This window comes from Microtus oregoni, unplaced genomic scaffold, assembly GCF_018167655.1.
Source record: "Microtus oregoni isolate MIOR12 unplaced genomic scaffold, Mior012 000062F_ref0000492, whole genome shotgun sequence".
NCBI lineage: Eukaryota > Metazoa > Chordata > Mammalia > Rodentia > Cricetidae > Microtus > Microtus oregoni.
Genome location: NW_024543872.1, coordinates 6,621,667 through 6,643,303, shown reverse-complemented (window position 1 = coordinate 6,643,303; position 21,637 = coordinate 6,621,667). Strand labels below are relative to the sequence as shown.

The following is a 21,637-nucleotide window of genomic DNA, read 5'->3' as shown; positions in this document are numbered from 1 at the left end:
ATTCTTTTAGAACTCAAAAATTTTAATATTAAGTTACGTGTTCCCATGTTAAACCTCCATCTTACTTTATATTTTTGTGGTGTAGGGGTTGAAGAAAGGGGCCTTGCATATACTAGGCAAGTACTCTTATTACTGAGATATCCCAAGTCCTATGTTCATCTCTATTTGAGGAAATTAAGGTGATAGAATATTTAAAAGTCCATCCCATATCAAACTCCATAGGCTAGGAGTGTAGTTCAGTGGTATAGAACTTACCTATACACAAGAGGCCTCGGGTTTGAGCCACAGTATCAGACACCCAAATCCACAAATAACGCAAGAAACAAAACCACTATTGTCAAATCAATAAAGCATCCTTCCTTTAATACAGGATGATTATATTAATGTTTGTAATGTCACAATAAGACCCATTATTCAGTGCAATTAATATAATTTATAAAATGTCTTTAAAAGCTAAAAAAGTATAGTTTGACTAGTGAGTAGCATGCTAAAATTATGACCTTTCTTGCATAAGATACCATACAACTAATGTATTTGTGACTATAATAATATTCTAGCAACTCCACCATGTCAATAGCCTTAAATTAAACCAGTAAACAAGGCTTTTTTTTCTAAAATATAAATGCTTTGCAGTCTGTTTACATTTAAAAATAACTAATATTTAACATTCTGATAATCAAATTTTCATTTTAAACCCTGTTTCACCCAAAGGCAAATAGATGGATAAATCCTGGTCTACCCTGAGATGTTTAATTTCTAAGTAAGCCTTTATGCAATTGTTTCCTCTTACATAAAACAGAGACAATAACTTATACGTCATAAGGAAATTGAGACAGTTATCTTAAAACATGTAGTGTCCGTCAAGCATGGTGGCATGGAACACATCTGTGGTCCTAACTATTCAGAAGGCTGTGGCAAGAGTAATGCTTAAGCCTAAGAGTTCTGAGGCAACTTGGATGTCACACAGAAACTCAACATCAGCTCTTTCGGCACATAACTTCTCCCAGCTCAGCCTGTCTGGGCGCTGGGACCGAATCCTTTCAGTTGCCCAAAACAGGCTGGCGGGAGGTCCTTTGTTTCAATAGCCTGCCTGCAGCAAGCAAGGTAGGTGCTTTGTTTACAAGCTACCCAACAAGCACGGAGATCTATTCTCAGCACCAGGAGAGCCATCATTGGGAGCTACCCAAGCATCAAGGAGATCTGATCTTGGCACCAGGAAAGACATCACTGGAACACCAGGAGAGCCATCACTGGGGACTGCCAGCACTGGGAAGATACATCAGTAGGCAAGGAGACCTGATCCTGTAAAAGAAGATCCATAGGGGAGCACTGAGAGGAAGAGATGGGCAGGTGCCAATGCAGGAATTCACCCAACAATCTCAAAAACAACATGAAACCACCAGAACCCAGCGACCTCACAACATGTGGACATGATCACCTTAATCAAGATGAAGTAGAAAAAATTGACTTTATGAAAGTGATTGATGCCCTTAAACAGCAGGTAAATAATGCCCTTAAAGAAATGGATGAGAAATATAACAGAAAGTTTGAAGAATTGAATAAATCAGTGAATGATACCCTTGGAAGCCAAGGAAAAACAATCAAACAGATAATGGAAACAGTTCAAGCCTTGAAAACTGAAATGGAGGCAAAGAAGAAAACACACGGAGGGCCGGCTGGACATGGAAAATCAAGGTAAATGAATAGAGACTACAGAAACAAGCATAACCAACAGAATACAGGAGATAGAAGAAAGAATCTCAGATTCTGAAGATACCATAGAGAAAATAAACACACTGATAAAAGAAAACTGCAAGTCCAACAAACTCTTATCAAAAAACATTCAGGAAATATGGGACACAATAAAAAGACCAAACCTAAGAATTATAGGAGTAGAAGAAAGAGAAGTGCAGCTCAACAGTCCAGAAAATATATTTAATAAAATTATAGAAGAAAACTTTCCCAACCTAAAGAAAGATATACCTATGAAGATTCAAGAAGCATACAGAACACCGAATAGGCTGGATCAATAAAAAACATCCCCTCGCCATATAATAATCAAAACACAAAGCATACAGAATAAAGAAAGAATATTAAGAGCTGCAAAGGAAAAAGGCCAAGTTACTTATAAAGATAAACCTATCAGACTTACACCTGACTTCTCTATGGAACCATGAAAGCCAGAAGGTCCTGGATAGATGTACTGCAAAAACTAAGACACCATGATGGATGCAAGCCCAGACTACTATACCCGGCCAAGCTTTCGTTCACTATAAATGGAGAAAACAAAATTTTCCAGGATAAAAACAAATTTAAACAATACATAGCCACAAATCCAGCCTTACAGAAAGTAATAGAAGGAAAATCACTAAACAAGGAGTCCAACAATGACCACAATAACTCTAGAGACCCTTCACCAGCGCAACTCAAATAGGGAAACACACAAACTCTACTACTAAAAAAGTGACCGGAGTTAACAACCACTGGTCATTAATATCACTTAATGTCAATGGTCTCAACTCACCTATAAAAAGGCACAGGCTAAGAGATTGGATACAAAAACAGGATCCAACATTCTGCTGTTTACAAGAAACACACCTCAACCACAAAGACAGGCACCTACTCAGAGTAAAGGGCTGGGAAAAGGCTTATCAAGCAAATGGACCTAAGAAACAAGCAGGTGTGGCCATACTAATTTATAACAAAGATGACTTCAAACTTAAATCAATCAGAAGAGATGGAGAGGGACATTTTATACTCATAACAGGAACAATTCATCAGGATGAAGTCTCAATCCTGAGTATCTATGCCCCTAATATAAAAGCACCCACGTACATAAAAGAAACATTACTAAAACTCAAGGCAGCCATCAAACCGCACACACTAATAGTAGGAGACTTCAACACTCCTCTCTCACATATGGACAGGTCAATCAGACAGAAACCTAACAGAGAAATAAGAGAATTAATGGAGGTAATGAATCATATGGACTTAACAGACATCTATAGAACACTCCACCCAAATAGGAAAGAATATACCTTCTTCTCTGCAGCTCATGGAACCTTCTCAAAAATTGACCACATACTCGGTAACAAAGCAAACTTCCACAGTTACAAAAAAATATTAGTAACCACCTGTGTCTTATCAGATCACCATGGATTAAAGTTAGAATTCAACAACAATCCTACCTCCAGAAAGACTACAAACTCATGGAAACTGAACAGTCAACTACTGAACCATACCTGGATTAAGGAAGAAATAAAGAAAGAAATCAAAGTCTTCCTTGAATTCAATGAAAATAAAGAAACAACATACTCAAACTTATGGGACACTATGAAAGCAGTCCTAAGAGGAAAGTTCATAGCACTAAGTGCCCACTTAAAGAAAATAGAGAAAGAACACATTGGAGACTTAACAGTCCACCTGAAAGCTCTAGAAAAAAAAGAAGCAGACTCACCTAGGTGGAGTACAAGAATGGAAATAATCAAACTGAGGGCTGAAATCAACAAAATAGAAACACAGAAAACAATCCAAAGAATCAATGAAACCAAAAGCTGGTTCCTGGAGAAAATCAACAAGATTGATAAACCCCTATCCAATCTAATCAAACAGCAGAGAGAGAATATGCAAATTAATAAAATCAGAAATGAAAAGGGGGAAATAACCACAGACACAGAGGAAATTGAGAGAATCATTAGATCTTATTACAAAAGCCTGTATGCCACAAAACTGGAAAATGTAAAAGAAATGGACACTTTTTAGATAAATATCATTTACCAAAGTTAAACCAGGACCAGGTGAACAATCTAAATAGACCTGTTAGTCGCAAAGAATTAGAAGCTGTTATCAAAAACCTCCCTACCAAAAAAAGCCCAGGACCAGATGGTTTCAATGTAGAATTCTACCAGATCTTCCAAGAAGACCTAATACCTATACTCCTTAATGTATTTCACAATATAGAAACAGAAGAGTCATTGCCAAATTCCTTTTATGAAGCTACAGTTACTCTGATACCAATACCACACAAAGACTCCACCAAGAAAGAGAATTACAGGCCAATCTCACTCATGAACATCGATGCAAAAATCCTCAACAAAATACTGGCAAACCGAATCCAAGAACATATTAGAAAAATTATCCATTATGATCAAGTAGGCTTCATCCCAGAGATGCAGGGCTGGTTCAACATACGAAAATCTATCAATGTAATCCATTATATAAATAAACTGAAGAAAAAAACCATATGATCATTTCATTAGATGCTGAAAAAGCATTTGACAAAATTCAACATCCCTTTATGATAAAAGTCTTGGAGAGATTAGGGATACAAGGGTCATACCTAAATATAATAAAAGCTATTTACAGCAAGCCGACAGCTAAATTAAACGGAGAGAAACTCAAAGCCATCCCACTAAAATCAGGAACATGACAAGGATGTCCACTCTCTCCATACCTCTTCAATATAGTGCTTGAAGTTTTAGCAATAGCCGGGCGGTGGTGGCGCATGCCTTTAATCCCTGCACTCGGGAGACAGAGGCAGGTGGATCTCTGGGAGTTCAAGGCCAGCCTGGTCTACAAGAGCTAGTTCCGGGACAGGCACCAAAGCTACAGAGAAACTCTGTCTCAAAAAACAAAAAAAAAAAGTTTTAGCAATAGCAATAAGACAACATAAAGGGATCAAGGGGATCCGAATTGGAAAGGAAGAAGTTAAACTCTCGTTATTTGCAGATGATATGATAGTGTACATATGCGACCCCAAAAACTCCACCAAAGAACTCCTACAGCTGATAAACACCTTTAGCAATGTGGCAGGATATAAGATCAACTCCAAAAAATCAGTCGCCCTCTTATACACAAAGGATATGGAAGCAGGGAGGGAAATCAGAGAAGCATCACCTTTCACGATAGCCACAAATGGCATAAAATATCTTGGGGTAACTCTAACCAAGGAAGTGAAAGATCTATTTGACAAGAACTTTATGGCATTGAAGAAAGAAATTGAAGAGAATACCAGAAAATGGAAGGATCTCCCTTGCTCTTGGATTGGGAGGATCAACATAGTAAAAATGGCAATTCTACCAAAGGCAATTTATAGATTCAATTCAATCCCCATCAAGGTCCCATCAAAATTCTTCACAGATCTTGAGAGGACAATAATCAACTTTATATGGAAAAACAAAAAACCCAGGATAGCCAAAACAATCTTATACAATAAAGGAACTTCTGGAGGCATTACCATCCCTGACTTTAAACTCTATTACAGAGCTACAGTAATGAAAACAGCATGGTACTGGCATAAAAACAGAGAAGTCGACCAATGAAATCGTATAGAAGACCCAGATTTTAACCCACAAACCTATGAACACCTCATTTTTGATAAAGGAGCTAAAAGTATACAATGGAAGAAAGAGAGCATCTTCAACAAATAGTGCTGGCACAACTGGACGTCAACCTGTAGAAGAATGAAAATAGACCCATATCTATCACCATGCACAAAACTCAAGTCCAAATGGATCAAAGACCTCAATATCAATCTGAACACACTGAACCTGATAGAAGAGAAAGTGGGAAGTACCCTACAACAGATGGGCACATGAGATCGCTTCCTATGTATAACCCCAGCGGCAGAGACATTAAGGGCAACATTGAATAAATGGGACCTACTGAAACTGAGATGCTTCTGTAAAGCAAAGGACACTGTCACTAAGACAAAAAGGCAACCTACTGACTGGGAGAAGATCTTCACCAACCCCGCAACAGACAAAGGTCTGATCTCCAAAATATATAAAGAACTCAAGAAACTAGACTTTAAAATGCTAAATAACCCAATTAAAAAATGGGGCACTGAACTGAACAGAGAATTCTCAACAGAAGAAGTTCAAATGGCCAAAAGACACTTAAGGTCATGCTCAACTTCCTTAGCGATCAGGGAAATGCAAATCAAAACAACTTTGAGATATCATCTTACACCTGTCAGAATGGCTAAAATCAAAAACACTAATGATAGCCTTTGCTGGAGAGGTTGTGGAGGAAGGGGTACCCTCATCCATTGCTGGTGGGAATGCAAACTTGTGCAACCACTTTGAAAATCAGTGTGGCGATTCCTCAGGAAATTCGGGATCAACCTACCCCTGGACCCAGCAATACCACTCTTGGGAATATACCCAAGAGATGCCCTATCAGATGACAAAAGCATTTGTTCGACTACGTTCATAGCAGCATTATTTGTAATAGCCACAAACTAGAAACAATCTAGATGTCCTTCAATGGAAGAATGGATGAAGAAAGTGTGGAATATATACACATTAGAGTACTACTCTGCAGTAAAAAACAATGACTTCACGAATTTTGCATGCAAATGGATGGAAATAGAAAACACTATCCTGAGTGAGGTAACCCAGACCCAAAAAGATGAACATGGGATGTACTCACTCATAATCAGTTTCTAGCCATAAATAAAAGTCACTGAGTCTGTAATTTGTGATCCTAAAGAAGCTAAATAAGAAGGTGAACCCAAAGAGAAACATATAGTTATCCTCCTGGCTATGGGAAGTAGACAAGATTGCCGGGCAAAAAACTGGGATCTTGGAGGCGGGGCAGGATGGTGGTAAGGGGAGAGGGGGAGAGAAAAGTGAGAAGGGGAGGATGGGGGAAACTTGGGGAAACGGGTTGATTGGGATATAGGAGGGTTGGATAGGGGAGCAGGGAAGCACAATTCTTAGTTAAGGGAGCCACCTTAGGATTGGCAAGAGTCTTGAACCTAGAGTGGCTCCCAGGTGCCCCGGGCGATGTTCCCAGTTAGTTCCTTGGGCAGCTGGGGATAGGGAACCTGAAATGACCCTATCCTATAGCCATACTGATGAATATCCTGCATATCACCATAGAACCTTCATCTGGCGATGGATGGAAATAGAGACAGAGACCCACACTGGAGCACCAGACTGAGCTCCCAAGGTCCCAATGAGGAGCAGAAGGAGGAAGAACATGAGCAAGGAAGTCAGGACCACAAGGGGTGCACCCACCCACTGTGACAGTGGAACTGATCTATTGGGAGCTCACCAAGGCCAGCGGGACTGGGACTGAATAAGCATGGGATGAAACCGGACTTTCTGAACGTGGCAGACAATGAAGGCTGATGAGAAGCCAAGGACAATGGCACTAGGTTTCGATCCTAATACATGAACTGGCTTTGTGGGAGCCTAGTCTGTTTGGATGCTCACCTTCCTGGTCTTGGATAGAAGTGGGAGGACCTTGGACTTCCCTCAGGGCAGGGAATCTGGACTGCTCTTCATTCTCGAGAAGGAGGGGGAACGGAGTGGGGGGGGAGGGGGAGAGGGAGAGGAGAGCGGGGGGGGGGGGGGGGGGGAGAGATTTGTGTGTGGAGGGGGAGGGAGATGGGAAATGTTTTTTGCAACAACTAAAAAAAATAAAATAAACAAAAAACAAAAAAAAGAAACAACATCAAAAACAAAGTATGTTACCACAATGTCTGACATATAGCAATAAATATCACCTATCAGATTTCTGTTTCACTCATAATAGCTTTCTGTCTTCTTGTGCTCACTCCAGCCCACACTCTATATCACACAACTACACTTCTTCACTGAGGGCCATCTTCAAAGTAACAACTGTTTCAATATCTTGACTAACTAACAGCTAACAGAAGGTAAGCTAAACACCTCTTGAATATGTTTATTCTTGCGTATTAGACTTTGGCTTCCACAGAGTCCAGACACTGTAAAGACAGCATTTCATTTTTCCTCTAAAAATTTTTATTTAAAAAAAGAGAGCGAGAGAATAAGCTCCTGTCATAAACATTAGTTTTGTCCTTCACAATAGTGTCTTATCTTACCAAAAACCTACAGACCTAGGAACAGTCTCCTTTTTATATTCAATTTCAATGCTACACTTCCACTCAAGAATTTTAATTGTATACTTTGGAATATGAAAGAAATTCTTCTTTATAATCTGAAGTTTTCAGGTGCTTTAATGTCATTTTTCAAAAATACCATTAAAGATAGTAATAGATTTCTTTGATTTATCACCATACAAAAACAGGTGCAGTTGAGTTGCAGGGAAGAGGGTGATAGTGCACAAAAAACAACACAACTTTTCCTTACCTACACTAGGTCATCCAAGAGCCACTTTCTAGAAACTTCAGGAAAGAGCTGTGACTGTAACCCCTCTCTTTCTCTTGCGGATGAAAACAAAATTCTTCTTTCTCAGAGTCTGTGTCTTCAATCATAGAGCTTAGCTATCACATCAGCACCTCGTGTTGCCCTGTGCAATCCCATTCTGTTAGTAATATTAGTCAACCTCTCTCAAAGTCGATTCAAGTTCTTTAGAAAGAGCACAGCACTTGTGCATTGAAATCACTATGACACATCTTCATATTTTCCCCAAATGCCCAGGCCTAGAACTTTCTAATTTACCAACACATATTTTCTTTTACAATTTTAAATGCTAAAGGAAAAAGAACATTTTTTAAACAGTGGTATAAAGTAGTTGTTTCTCAAATGGAAAAGTATATTTACTAAATACATACTCTATGTGCTAAACAGTGTAGTAAGTAGATTAACTTATTTTATCTCAAGTAGCAAGTAGGGTGCAATTATGTAACAGGTGTGGGAGTTATGAAGAGGAGGTGTAATGTTATATACAGTCACAAAGAAATTCACCAAGCAAGACCAATAAGACCAACAAGTAACTGAAGAAAACTGAGCCACAAATAAGCTGCTTACAGATCAATGGAAAAACATATTTTGAAGCTATAGATGCTGCTATAGCACACTTGACTCTTTAATTTTCTCCTACATACTAAACTAATCCTTAGTTTCTTAATAAATTCCTTGTATTAATAAAGGAATAAGGTCAACAGACTTCTGTATTCTCTAAATATTAAGACATGTTCCAAAAATTAAAATTACAAATGAAAACTGGTCTTTTAAAATTGGACTCATCAACTAGCATACTGAAAAAACAAATATAAAAGTAATTAAATATAATAATTAAAAACAAGTGATTAGAATTAAAAGTTTCAAAGAAAGTTGCAAAACTAGAGAAGTGGCAGAGTGCAAGGCTGGGAGCCCTGGGAGTGAACCCAGCTCCACATACCGCAGCTAATTAACTTTTGGCAGTTGGCATCTCCTCGTCAGAGTTCTAGTGAGAGTCTAGTGAGTTCATCTGCATAAAGTGCTTAGAATAGAGCCTTAAATAATAAATACTACACAGTCAATCTGTCCTTTGTGAGAAATATCTTTTTTACTGAATACTCAAGAAATTATTTGAATTAAGAATTCAGTTCATTGCTACATGAACATAACTGAACAAAGAACAATTTTTGGACCTTTTTTTGTCATACCCTCCTCCCTTCCATCAGTACATTGTCCCAAATCACAAGCACCTATTCTAAACAATCAACTGTCTTATAGCAAATCTCATTTATCTCCACAACAGACTCCTTTGTACCCTGGGTAACAAAGAATCAGATCCAAGGCAAACCTTCTACTTGTGAATATTTCAATGTGACCCCCAAAATATCAGGAATGTCAAAATACGACTGTACTTATTATATTTACATCTAAGGATAATTCTTGAACATCAAATATCCAACCAGTATTCAAATTTCCACAATTGTGTCATAGACACTTATGGACAAAATATGACCATCTAAAAGTTCAAACATTGCCAGTAATCTAACATTTTCTCATTGGTTCCTTCTTTTGCTCATACCTTATTTGCTGAAAGGCCTATAGTCCAAGGAGTTCTCCCACTACTTCTATTTTGCGGACAATATCCAGTGTATCATTTCATATGTTACCCTATTCCCATAAACTAGCAGTTAGAAATAGAGACTTGATCAGATTCGGGTTTAAATTTAATTTGGGAACAAGGTTACTTCACAGGAAGGTTGCACTGTAAATGTCCACTAAATTTTCCTGTAATGCTAGTGGCCATTGGTGACCTGTGCTTAGGATCAGGCATTTGTTCTAAAATGGGGGAGTTCTGCTCTATCACCCTTTCTTCTTCTATTAACTAGAATGTTCCAAGGAAAAGAAACTTCTTCTCAGCCACTATTCGGCTAGCCTGAACTAGGGCTGGTTCCTAAGTACGCTCCAAACAAAACTAGGCCTAGCAGTTTGTCAGCATCTTAGGAACTGACATGGAAACGTATTCCATGTGATCCATCATTGTGTTGTTATGCTCACCAATGCTCAATCATCTTTGACCAGCCAGGGCCCACTGACTCTGCATCTGCATTGTTTTGCCAAAGCTCTAATTGTTTTTGTTTTGTTTTGTTCTGTTTTGATAGCCTGTGGTGGGATTTCAATAAGTTTAGCCAATGACTTTTGAGGCAACAAATGCTAGGGCATAGTCTTGTCTGCCTAGACACAGCTTAAAAGCTGAGGAAGAGGGTCTTTCTTGCTCTCAGCTCTCTTGGGTAGTGTGAGCTGAGCAGGCAGCAGAGAGACAGCTTGCGGTTGGTGCTCTTCACCCCTGGGCAGAACTACTGGATAAAGGCAGATGGATCAGTGGCTGCATCCAATTGGTTCTCTATCAGTGAGCATTTGTCTCTATCCTATACCTAAAAAAATTCTTGAGACCCTTTAACAGACTCTAGTGCTTTCATGTAACAATAGCCTCATTGCAAAATATTTATGATCACAGAATCAGCTTGAGGTGCAAACCAATCTTATTCAGCCGGTTTCTTTTTTATTCTTTATTTTTACTAAAGTAAAAATTTCAAATTAAAAATCACCTGTGTCAATAGACTGGCTATTATGGTGGAACATGAAATGAGACATTAAGATTTTTTCTTACATCTACTTTCAGCATTCTGTTGAATTCTTTTTTTTTTTAAAGCATTTTATAGTAAAGCTGAAAGTAAGATGTTTTAATCTGAGTAACCTAGATTCTGCATGTGAGAAAAAGCATATGACATTTGTCGTTTTGACCCTGGCTTATTTCACTTTATATGATGGTCTAGGGCCATCACTTTCCTGCGAATGACATCATGCCATTCACCTGTTGATGAGCATCTAGGCTGCCTCCATCGTTAAGGCTATTGTGGACAGTGCCACAGTAAACATGGACATGAAAGTCTCTTTGCTGTCTGCTGACTTGGATTCCCTTTTGTATACATCCAGGAGTGGTATAGCTGAATGTACTTCTATTTAAGTTTTTGAGAAACTTCCCTATAGATTTCCATGGTGACTGCACTAAAAATTTACATTCCCACCAACAGTTTGCTCCACAACCCCTGCTCCCCACATTAATAATTGTATGTTTTCTTGATGACAGTCATTCTTACTGGGATAAGATCGAACCTCCATATTATTTTGATTTGCGTTCTCTTAGTGTTCAATATGGTGAACATTTCCTTATTTACTTGGCAATTTGTACTTCTTTGGGGGACTTTCTATTCAGTCTATTCAACCATTTATTAATTAGATTATTTCCTTTAATTTTTTGAGTTCTTTAGGCTACCTAGATACTAATCTCTTGTCAGATGTATAGCTGGAAAGTGCCTCTTCAGTTCTGTGGCTGAGTCTTCACAGTGCCTCTTTCCTCTGCAGTGTGGCCGTGCGTTTTTGTTTTGTTCTGATACAATCTCATTTGTCCATTCTTGCTATTCTGTTATTAACTCTTTGGGTGTCCTATTCAGAAAGTCTTTGCTATGCCTATATCTTCAAGTATTTTCCCTTACCAGGTTCAGTTTCAAGTTTTAAATTAAAGCCTATATCCATGTTGAGCAGATTATTATACAGGGCCAAAGATGGGAATATGGTTTCATTCTTTTACATGCAGATATACCAGATATTCCAACACAGTTTGTTGAAGATGCTATCTTTCTCCAATGAATGGTCTGGGAACCTTTGTCAAAAATCAGATGACTGTAGCTGTGTGGGTTTATCCCTGGGGGGGTTATTTTATTTTTTATTACATTGGTCTACATGTCTGGTTTTGTGCCATTAACATGCTGGTTTTTGCTCTGATGGCTCTGTAGTATAATTTCAGATTAGTTATTGTGATATCTCCAGAACTGTTCTTTCAGCAAAGGACTGTTTTAGCTATTGATGCTTGTTTGTACTGCCATATGAATCTTAGAACGGTCTTTTTTCTATTGGGAAGAATATCATTAGAATTTTAATTGTACCGAATCTTAGATCATTTTAAATAAGTAGCTATTTTCACAATATTATTTCTGCTAATCCAAGAAGCCTTTGGATTTTCTGGTATTCTCTTCAATTTCTCCCTTTCCCTCCTATTCCCTCAGCCCCAATTTTCTGTGATTGGGACTGTTCTGCCTTCTTCCTTGCCATGCGTATTATTGGCATTCTGAAAAGTTATTGATTTTCTTTTGTCAATGTATCCTGATACTTCACTGAAAGTATTTATCAGATCTAAGAGATCTATGGTAGTGTTGTTACAGTCTTTTATGTATAGAGTTATACTGTTTACAAATGGGGTAATTTGACTTCTTCCTTTTCTGTTTGTATCTCTTTTATTTCTTTGGCTTGATTTAGTGCTCTAGCAAAGACTGTGAGTACATTATATTAAATAAGGACATAAAAAGTTGGGCACCCTTGTCCCATCCCCCACTTTAAAGGAAATGCTATAAAGTTTGCCATATATATCATTTATTGAGACCCAGTCCTTCTATTCCTAGTTTCTTCAGAACTTTTATCATGAAGAATGTAAAATTTTGTTAAATGCCTTTTCTACATCTACTGAGAACATCTTGTGACTTCTGACCTGAAATGTATTTATGTTTTGTTTGGGTTTTGTGTTGTTGTTGTTAAATTGCTGATTAGTATATGATTTATTCTTGCATCTCTTAAGTCAAAGTGGTTATGGTGTTGATCTTCTTGATATGTTCTTGAATTCAGCTTATAAGTATTTTACTGAGAGCTTTTGTGCTTACACTCACTAGTAAAACTGCTATACAATGTTCTCTTCTTGTTGCTAGTTTTCCTGTCCTGCTTCAGTGTCTGGATGACTCCCACTTCACACAAGAGCTTTGCTACTGTCTCTTCCATAGGCACGTGAAGACAGCTGGTGTTAGCTGGTGTAGAATACCACAGTGAATACACCTGTTCCTGTGCTTTTCTTTGTTGAGGGTTTTCTTTATTATTGCTTCAATTTTGCTGCATGTTATAGATCTGATTACAAGTTGTATGCATATGTCCTCTTGATTTAATTTTAGTAAGTCATATGTGTCTAGATTTTCCAGAGTTTTGAACTACAGGTTTTCAAAGAGGTCTCTAATTGACCTCTGCATCCAGTAGAATATGTTCTAACAGACCCCTTTCAATCTCTAACTTTATTAACTTAGGTCTTTTCTCTGGTTAATTTGGCTACAGGTTTGTTAATCATTTTTTTAAATACTTTGTTTTATTCATTCTAGTATTGTTCTGTTAGTCTACATTTCAGCATGGTTTTTATTATTTGTTTCTGTATACTAATTTGGATTTTGCCTTGTTCTTTTTCTAAGGTCTTTTGGTACAATCATTTAAAGTTATTTGAGTTCTCTCTGACTTCTTTTAAAGTTTTTATTTATGTTTGTGTGGATATATGCATGTGTGTGTGCACAGAGGTCAAAAGTTAATGGCAGGTAGCTTCCTCAACCTCTGCACCATAGTTTTTGAGAAAGGCTCTCTCTTGTATGTGTAGGTGCATGCCCATGTACACGAACGTAGAGGCCAAAGCAAGACGCTGAATCTTGCCATACCACTCTGACCTGCAGCCTTGAGATAGGGCTTCACACTGAATGCACAGCTTGGGTTCCTGAGCTTCAGCTAGGCTGGCTGGACAGTAAACCCTTGGGATACAGGACAGTCTCTCACTGAACCAGACACTCACTGATTTGATTAGACTGACTGCTGGGCAAGCCTTAGGGAGCCTTCTGCTGCTACCTCTCAGCTATAAACTTACCTCCTAGAAATGCGTTAGCTATATCCCAAAGGTTCAAGTAAGCGAACTTCCCTACTGTTATTTGACTTTAGAAATTTTTAACTCCCTTATCTATTTTGATAACTTTGTAAAATAATCAAATACAGGAAAATAGTTAAACTCTTAGAGATTGAGTTATTCTGTGGTATAAATCAGATTTTTCCAAAGTCCACATATTTCTTCTTTAACATCAAGACTTGTGATATTAATAAAGCTATAAATTGAGACTGCGTGAAATACTAAATCAGGCCCTCTGAAATAATAAAAATAAATTTATCACTTATAAATAAATATCCAATTTACCAAGACACAAATTCATAATGAATAAACATTTTCACCTGTGTCAATAGCAGACAATACCATGGCAAAACATAATTCTATAGTTGCTGACCACTTATTTCTTTACAATTTCTGAAAAGATATGGGTTTAGTGGCCAAACACTGCTTACAGCCTCAATTTTTACAATGCTGAATCAAGATGGAAATATATTACTGAATACTAATTATTTTCCCTGGAAGAAAGCAGGATATGAATTGCTATCACGGTGCAATCTCTTTTACTCAACAATCCAAGACGCCTTTTCTTGTAGTTTTTTGGTAGTTGTTTGTTCTTTGAACTGAAGGAACAAATGCAACTTCTCTGGGCTACAAGTGGCTTTAAAATAAATCAACCAATCAACCGGCCAAAACAAGATTCAAACAAGAAACCTTTGTACCTTCAGTCTTAGCCAGTAACACCTAAAAGAAGTGTTGTTATTTTATCAAAATATCAGAGCTTTCCTTCTACCAAAAACCAAAACACCCTACAGCATGCGTGTAGCAGTAACAGCTTCTCCAATGCGATGGCTTTGATAAGACATTTTTGACAAAAGCTCATTTTACTTTCTCTCCAAGCATAATATTTATCATTAACTTTGAAACTGGTTTTACAAGCTTCTCAGTCGTAGTATGTACTGAGATGTTTTGTGCTAAGAAAAGGAAATTTCTAGATACTTTAGTAGTAGGGTATTCTGGTTTTAATGATAATTTCATTAATATCATTCCAAAATCCATTTATATTGTTTTATACACATATTTTATTTTTTTAGCACAAGTCTAAACACTAATTATTACAAAGCTAAGAAGTATGAATTCAATTTCCCTGGTGCCAGGAAAGGCACAGCAGCAGCACAGCACAGGGCTAGACCTCCCATCACCTACTTTAACAAAATCTGTCTCCAACTCTTTACTCAGTCCAGACAAGATTGTTTTAACAGGTAACATTGTAGCTGTGAAAACTGTAATAAAGAACATATAATCTGGATAATTTTCTATGGCCTTAACTCATTCTCTCATGTTTTAATGATTTCACATAACTGGAACCCACCATGCAACATAATCCCACAATCTTACATTCTAAATTTCTCTAAAACCTTATCAGAGGGTACATACAGTTCAAAGGTATTATGGAACTTGCAATTCTCTTTGTTTTCAAAACAAAAGTAAATATGAATACAGCTATATTGAAGAGGTATCTGAAACTGACATTCAAATTCACTAGAAAGAAATAAAAGACGGTAGGAGACAGCTCTTAGACACAGTCTCATTCTGAGATTCCTGGAGGCAGGATCACCATTTCGGACCGAGGTAGAGATAAGAAGAACCAGTGACTGGCTGTTTTGTTTTTCTGACCTCCCAGTTGAACCCCAATTTCTGTATCTGGGTTTTCATTAATTATGCTACATTCAGCATCATTTATAATAAAGGACTAGAGTAATTTACATCTTTCCACAAATCTAAAAACCATTTTTATTGTTGTTGTTTGTTTTGTAAAGCTTAAGGCATTCAAGTGATATGAAGTAAATTAAAAAGAAATATCACCTAGAAAAAGTTAAGTACAATGGCTCTAATAGTAAGACAAACCATATGCTGATTTAAAATGACACACACACACACACACACAAATACACTTGGAAAGGTGGAATGTACCTATCTACTAGACAATAGCACACTTTCTACCTGATATGAGCTAGCTTTTCCCTCTTCTGGGAGGGAATTCTTTTACAACTGAGGTAAACAGGATTGCCACAGAATGAATTCCCATTCTTTTTGATATGCTATTTTCCATATTTTCTTCACAAAATAGAAAAATATGGACTTAGTCCTACTAATAGGTGAAACATTATTCTCAGTTTTTTTACCTTTATATTCTAACAAAATACTATTTTCCAAATTACTGTTAAAAGAGACCTAGATATCAATCAGCTTTGCTTATCCTAATATATTCTTTCCATTTATGTAAAAAAATAAAGAAAAAATTTATATTTAAACAAAACACACAAATAGCTCTCTTCTGTTTCTAATTTGTACATAGATAACTACCGTTGTGTTTATTTCCTTTGATAATTCATTCCTTTTGGGGATTAGTTGTCTTATGTTATTCTCTAAAGTGGAGATCCGCCCCATGTTTTAGAAGTCACTTGACTCTCTAATTATATATCTTGCCTTTCTCCTCCAAGTGAAACTAGTCCACCAGATCCAAAGGTCCCACAGGAGTAACAGTGACATTTCTGGTGGCTAGAAAATCCTTAACACTTAGTTTAAGAGAAAAGAAAAAAAAGTGTCTAACTAAACCATGTTATGATCATTACTAAAGGCCTCACTATGAATGACCAGGCTCTGTTAGGACACTGGATTTAGCGGTTAATGTCAATAATCATGGCATAATCAAATAACCATTAAATTGACTTTCTTTTTAGTTTTGTGGAAACAGGATCTCACTGTGAGGCCAGGATGGCCTAAATTTCATGATGATTCCCTATCTCAGCCTCCTAAAGGCTGGGAATGCAGGTAGGCACAGAATTCTCAGGTAACATTACTCCAATCCTAGTATGGCTTACTGAGTATAAATTAATCTTCAGTCTATTTCTTAAAGAGTGGAGTAAGGCAGGCCATGGGGAACAGTGGACTGGTATTTAAAAGCTAAACCCTTGCTGGGCTGCAGTGGCACATGCCTTTAATCCCAGCACTCGGGAGGCAGAGGCAGGTGGATCGCTGTGAGTTTGAGGCTAGCCTAGTCTACGAGAGCTAGTTCCAGGATAGGCTCCAAAGCTACAGAGAAACCCTGTCTTGAAAAACAAAACAAAACAAAAACAACAACAAAAAGCTAAACCCTCTAACATGTAAGAAAAGTTAAACTTCCCAAACTTACATATAGAACATTATGAAATCAACACCAGCAAGTCAAGTTAAGTAAAACTGTGCCTCAAATACCTTTAAATAGGGAGAAATTCTGAATGTTGATGTCTTCATTAGGAAGCAAGGTTTCCTCCCACGAGATCTTGTCTAATGATCCTTGGTTTTATCATCAGATCGGTTCCAGTTACATTTTCATTAGTATGGACAGATCTAAAGCAGAAGAAAAAAGGCACATTTAGGCCACAGAAATCCATTAGGCACACAAAGGTTCTTAGATGCTCTAATTGGATAAGAATGCCAATTCTCATTGTATCACTACTGCAGGTGGAAAAGAAATTAAATCCAAGATTACAGGAATAACAGAGAAATATATAAAGTTGATGGGAAGTTGACTGCTTTTTTTTTTTTTTAAAGTTCAGGTCCCTTATGGAGAGCTGCAGCAAACTGAGTTTTCACTGATGTCCCAAAGAATCAAAAGGCCTCAGACTACACCAACACAGAACTGCTGAAGTCATCCAAGCAACATCCTCTACACCCTGCCCCAGGTAAAACCAAACAATAAAAAGAGACAGAAGTTCCAGAATAAAAAAAATTTAGGGATAGCAAAGAACCCAGTATTATGGCTAGTGTTCATATTTGGGCCACTGGTAATGCTGACTGTCCCTACTTCACCTCAGAATTACACCAAGCAGTGGGGACCTTACAGGGAGAGCTTTCTTAAGAAATGTGAGTCCTAATGGCTTTAGTTTAATCACTCAGGGAGAAGTCAGCATGCTAGGAATCTAACCCTGCCAACTAACTGAGCTGTATACCAACCCTAAGAGCTAACTCTTCATTCACATTCCTCTAAACCACAAACAGATAACCAAGCTCCAGAGATGATCACTCTATTGGGTCAATTTAGGACCCTGGGCTACTTAATTCCTTCTGTGGTTCCCAGGACTAACGTTCAGCCAGCTGTATTTGAACACTAGCCATCTGGACAACTACCTTCTCTCCTATTTTCATGCCCACAGTGTTCTCTGCTTTTTCACCCACCCTATTTATTCCACAACTGCTGTCCTTTATTCCACACAAATGGGCAAGTGTCTGAAAAAAGCGTTTCGCATCACTAATAAACAGGGAAATGCAAATCAAAATCACAATGAGTTATCATCTCACTTCAATAAGAATGGGCACTATCAAAAAGACAAAAGACAGCAAGTGCTGATGAGGATGTGGAAGAAAGGGAACCCTTGTACACTGCGGTTGGGAATGCAAATTACTACCTCCATTATGGAAAACAGTATGGAGATTCCTCAAAAATTAAAAATAGAACTACCATATGATCCAGAAACTCCATTTCTGGATCTATATCCAAAGGAAATGAAATCAGTACATCAAAGAGACATCTGCACTCCAATGCTCATTGCAGCACTATTCATAATAGCCAAGAAATGAGAACAACCGAAGTGCCCATCCACTGATGAATGGGTAACGATAATGTGGTGTACACACCCAGTGGAAACAGACTGAAATCCTGTCATTTGTGACAAAATGGCTGGAACTGAAGATAATTGCATTAATTGACATAAGCCTGAAGGATGAGTACTGCATAATCTCACTCACACGTGGAATATAAAAGTTGATCTTGTAGATGTTAAGAATAAAATGGTCATGACTAGAGGCTGTAGAGATTAGGAGCAGAGAGCGACAGGAAGAGACTGAGCAATACATACTAACCTAGATAGAAATAGGAAATTCTGGTGGTCTGTCGTACAGTGGTGTTACTGTACAGTATTGTAGTATACACTTCAAAAAGCTAGAAGAAAGAAATTATTAAGTGTTTTTACCATAAAGAAATGATGTTTGGAGAAATAAACATTTAACTTGACAAAAACATTACATAATGAACATATACATCTATCAACACCATTGGACCCCTGAAGTTTCCTGGTTGGAAAGCTCAGGTTATGTGGCAAGTTTCAGGCCAATGAGAGATCCTATCTCAAAAAACAAGGTGGACAGTATCTGAGGAACAACAGCTGAAGTTCTACTCTGTGCTTCACACTCATGTGCACACATGTATGTGTGCACACACAAACACACACAGAAGAGGGAAATTGCCTGATGCCCCACAAATAAGCACAATTTTTATATTTTCATCCATCAGTTAAAAAGATACATTTAAAAATTCTACCTCATAGTAGGGTAGTGTTGGTATACAACTTTAATCCCAGCACTCAGGGTGCAGAGGCAGGTGGATCTCTGTGAGTTCAAGGCCAGCCTGGTCTACAAACCAAGTTCCAGGACAGCCAGGACTGCTGCACAGAGAAACCCTGTCTTGAAAAACCAAAAATAAGTTAATATAATTTGTACAGTTTATGTATAAATTTAAAAATACACGTACAATAATCTTAAATTAGATTTAGGGAAATGGGCCAGTGGACCAAAAGCTTGCTGTACAAGCACTGGGGACCTGAGTTCAGATCCCCAGTACCCATGTAAAAGCTGGGTATGGTGGTGAGCATCTGCAAGCCGAGTAATCAGGGCTAAAGTCACAGTTCTCCAGAACTGACAGGCTAGCCCAACTAACTGAACTGATGAGCTCCAGGGTTGGTGAAGAGACCATGTCTTAGAAAAATAATAATGTGAAAAATACCCAACATTGGCTTCTGGCCTCCACAAGCACACACACATTTGCATGTATGTTCATATATGGATACATACATGCAAGTACATACATACATGCACCAAACACATATAAATTTTAAAAACCTAAAATGTTTATTCTATTAATAAACAAGTTTCCTTCTATACCGTTTTATCTTTTCTTTCAAGCTGACTCCATGGGTCCATTTGAAACTTATTAACTGCTATTCACACTGAAAAATAGAGGGATAATCCTCAAAGAAACAGGTCTCAAAATCTGAAATCATTAACACTTGCTGAGGGTTGATTTCCATGGGCTTGAAACAAATGAAACACAGTATACAAGAGATAAAGGCCAGGGATGTTCTGCTCCACTTGGAGGGTACAGTAAATGCTTTGCTAAGGAAGGAGCCCCCCTGATTAAATTTACATAAATGAGGCAAATAAAGAAAAATGAAAGCATTGTAGAAGATCAGCAAGAAGAGACATTTGAAATGGCATATACCTTATCAAGCACTCTCTCTGATAGTTGAAATAAGAAATGTCCCCAACAGGCTCGTGTGAATGAACACTTAGTTCCCAGGTGGTGCACTGATTAGGAAGCTTATGGAGTTTTTAGGTGGTGGAGCCTTGCTAGAGGAAGTACATCACTGGAGATGGGCCTTGAGAGTTTATGCCTTTGCTCTATTTCCTATTTTCTCTCTCTGCTTCCTATGTATAGATAAAATATGATCAGTCAACTTCCTGCTTCTGCCACCATGCCATACGTTTCCCCATGATGGACTTCATCTCTCTGGAACCATAAGCTAAAATAAATCCTTTCTTCATTTAAGTTGCTTTTGTCAGTGTATTTTATCATAGCAGCAGCAAAGTAATTAATACAGAAACTGGTACCAGGAAACAGCGTTTGTTGCTGTGAAGAACCTGCCTATGTTGTTTTTCAGAAGAATGTGAAAGACTCTGGAACTTTGGACTAGCAAAGCTATTGAATGTTATGAGCTGAGCTTAGTAGGCCATTCTCACAGAAGCCTTGAAGACAGTACTGCTGAAGGTAATGAAGACAGTGGAGGTCCGGCTTATGGGGTTTCTGAGATGAACAAGGACTCTATCAGCAATTGGGCTAAAAGCCTTTCATATGAGAGTTTGCCAAAGAATCTAGCTGTATTCTGCCCATGTCCCGAGAAGCTGCATCCGCTAAATTAAAACACAGAAGGCTAATTTATTTGGCAGAGGAAATTTTAAGATAGCATAATGCTGAGTCTGTGGCCTGGTTATTGCTGATTACTCTAACATAGCTATAAAATGAAAAAACAGCAACAGATGTGTCATAAAGAAATGAAAGATGTGTCATAAAGAAATGAAAGATGAAAGCCGGGCGTTGGTGGCGCACGCCTTTAATCCCAGCACTCGGGAGGCAGAGGCAGGCGGATCTCTGTGAGTTCGAGACCAGCCTGGTCTACAGAGCTAGTTCCAGGACGGGCTCCAAAGCCACAGAGAAACCCTGTCTCGAAAAACCAAAAAAAAAAAAAAAAAAAAAAAAAAAGAATGAAAGATGTACAGTTTGGTGAGGAAGCTGAAGACTATAGTCAAGACGTGTGTTGAAAAGAGGCAGTAATGGTTAAAGAGTTTAACCATTAGAGAGAGCCTCCTGTTCTGCACTGGAAAAACAGAGAAGCTACCCTCAGGGTCAAACCCACCAGTATGCCTCCAACTTATGATGAGAACCCAAGGGATTTCTTGCTCCTAGTGAGGTTTTCATCAGTTTCCGTGTGTAGAAGCTTCTGTAGCTGTTGTCCAGGAGGTCAGGGAACATCCTAAGCTGGCAGGTGAACATGGTAGTCTCATCTATGTGGTAATGGTTCTAGAGACAAGAAAC

General features: G+C 38.0%; 1 protein-coding gene across 7 annotated transcripts in view; it reads right to left on the bottom strand.

Moving 5' to 3' along the window:
- Positions 1-21,637, bottom strand: part of LOC121439593 (nuclear receptor coactivator 1) — a 260,024-nt gene that overhangs the window by 142,876 nt on the left and 95,511 nt on the right. For 6 of the 7 annotated variants that reach the window (XM_041640129.1, XM_041640137.1, XM_041640128.1 and 3 more), the window contains exon 2: positions 17,206-17,340. The exons of the other annotated variant lie outside the window; for it this stretch is intronic. The gene's annotated coding sequence lies outside the window, so the exon portion shown is untranslated. The remainder of the gene's footprint in view (positions 1-17,205; positions 17,341-21,637) is intronic. 7 annotated transcript variants of the gene reach the window in all.